General features: G+C 40.7%; 1 non-coding gene across 1 annotated transcript; it reads left to right on the forward strand.

Moving 5' to 3' along the window:
• Window positions 1–1,910: 1,910 nt before the first annotated feature.
• Window positions 1,911–2,017, forward strand: LOC141634726 (small nucleolar RNA R71). The gene has a single exon (XR_012539451.1). It is a non-coding gene; the product is annotated as a small nucleolar RNA R71 (small nucleolar RNA).
• Window positions 2,018–2,535: the final 518 nt, after the last annotated feature.

Below are 2,535 nucleotides of genomic sequence, written 5' to 3' on the forward strand. Positions count from 1 at the left end.
AAATATCTCTTGAGTTGATAGAGACAACTCTCCCATTTTCTTGTCTTGGCCAATGAGGCCATCTTCTTCATTGCTTGACTTTGGTGAGCTTTTCAAGCTCTCTTTGTTACAATTCACTTGCTCTTTGAATGGAGCATCTTCAATTTTCTTCTTCCATTGGAGTTCCGACTTCTTCCTATCATCCTTCCGGCTATAATGATCAATCATAAAACATGGTTCATGCAAAAGGGGAGCTCTCATGGTCTTGTCAAGATTGAAAGTTATACTCTCATCTCCTACTTCTAGAGTGAGCTCTCCATGTTTTACGTCAATCACCGCACCCGCGATGTGTAAGAAAGGTCTTCCTAGAATGATTGTAATGTTGGAATCTTCTTCCATATCAACAATGACAAAGTCCATCGGGATGAAAATTTTCCCAATTTGTACGGGAACATCTTCCCATATCCCTAATGGTGTCTTCGTCGATCTATCGGCCATTTGGAGTGTGATATTGGTGCATTTAAGCTCTCCCATCCCCAACCTTTTACTCACCGAGTACGGCATAACACTCACACTAGCCCCTAGATCACATAAGGCTTTGTTGATCGTGGTGTCGCCAATGGTACACGGTATTGAGAAGCTTCCCGGATCCTTGAGTTTTGGAGGTGAACTCCCTTGAAGTATTGCACTACTCACTTTAGTGAAGGCGATAGTCTCAAGCTTCCGGATCGACTTCTTCTTTGTGAGGATGTCTTTCATGTATTTTGCATAGGCCGGCACGTGATTGATTAATTCCGTGAAAGGAATTGAGACTTCCAAATTCTTCACAATTTACATAAATTTTCCAAGTTGGTCATCAAATTTGGGCTTGGCTTGACGACTTGGAAAAGGAAGTCTAATCACAATGGGTTCCTTCTCCTTGACCTTGTCTTCATTTTTCTTTGAGATTTCATCTTTTGATGGTTCTCCATCCCTGGAGTTTTGCACAATTTCTTCCTTATCACTAGCTTCAACAACTTCATCCTCAACTTGCTTCTTCGGTGCTTCATACCTTGTACCACTTCTCAAGTGAATGGCACTAACCGTTTCATGTCTTGGGGGATTACTTTGAGGTGGTAATTGCCCCTTTTGTCTTTGTGAGCTTGAAGATGCTATTTGAGTCAATTGGGTTTCCAACATTTTGGTGTGAGCTAGGATGTTGTTGATGGTGGTTTCCTTTGCTTGACTATCCTTTTGCATTTGAGTGAAAAATTCTTGTTGATTCTTTTGCATTTGAAGGACCACTTTTTGAACATCAAAACCTTGGTCATTTTGTTGATTGTATGGAGATTGATTTTGGTAACCTTGGTTTTGGTGTAAAAGGGTCTTTGATTTTGGTTTCTCATGGGAGGTGGGGTGTATGTTGTTTGAGGGTTTTGAACATTTTGGCTTTTGTATGAGAGATTTGGATGGAATTTGGTGTTTTCATTGTAATAGTTGGAATAAGGGGTACCACTCTTGTATGCTTGAAAAGCATTCACTTGTTCATTTGTTCCCCTACATTCACTTTGGTCATGTCCCAAAGTTCCACAATTCTCACATATCCCACTTGGGATTGATGAAGATGTCATCATGGCATTAACATGATGTTTTGGTGATTTTGAGGCTTCTTCAAGTCTAGCCATAGCCTTTTCAAACTTCAAATTGATGGTATCAATGTGAGCACTAGTTGAGCACCCAATTGAGTAACGGAGTCAACTTCATGCTTTCCTCCTCTAGTAGCCTTGCGAGGTCTACTATATTGTGAGTTATGGACCGCCATTTCCTCAAATTTTTTCCAAGTTTGATTGTCATCAACTTCGGTGAACATTCCATTTGATCCCATGTTGAGAATGTTCCTTGAATCTTCATATAGACCGTTCCAAAATTGTTGTACCAAGAACCACTCGCTAAGTCCATGGTGAGGACATGAGCGACAAATTCCTTTGAACCACTCCCAAGCTTCATACAAAGATTCTTCATCCCTTTGCTTAAAACCCGTAATTTGAGCTCTTAGCATGTTAGTCTTTTCCGGTGGATAGAACTTATTGTAGAAAGCTAGAGCCAACTTTTTCAAAGAATCAATTCCGAGAGTGGCCTTATCAAGGCCCTTCAACCATTGTTTCGCGATGCCAATTAGAAAAAAAGGAAATAAGACCCATTGAATTTGTTCTTGAGTTACACCGGTTTGAGAAATCGCATCACAATAATCGCAAAAAGCCTCCATATGAGAGTGAGGGTCTTCACTAGGCATCCCCCCAAATTGGCTTCTTTCGACTAATTGGATAAATGCGGATTTGGCAATAAAATTTCCAGTTAGATGTTGTGGTGTGGGAGTACCATTGGGTAGGTTCTCCTCGGTGGGTAGGGAATGTGATGAAAACTTAGCCATTGTGGGTTGATTTTGTGTTGTATTTTGTGTTGGGCTCTCCTCACCTTCTCTTGCAAAAGGGTTGATGAACTCAATAGTTGGTTGAATGTCTACAACCTCACCAATACCTCTCAAATTTCTCCTAGCAAGTCTTCTATTGGTTGTCA

The sequence above is a fragment of the Silene latifolia genome, chromosome Y (genome assembly GCF_048544455.1).
Source record: "Silene latifolia isolate original U9 population chromosome Y, ASM4854445v1, whole genome shotgun sequence".
In the NCBI taxonomy this organism is placed as follows: domain Eukaryota; kingdom Viridiplantae; phylum Streptophyta; class Magnoliopsida; order Caryophyllales; family Caryophyllaceae; genus Silene; species Silene latifolia.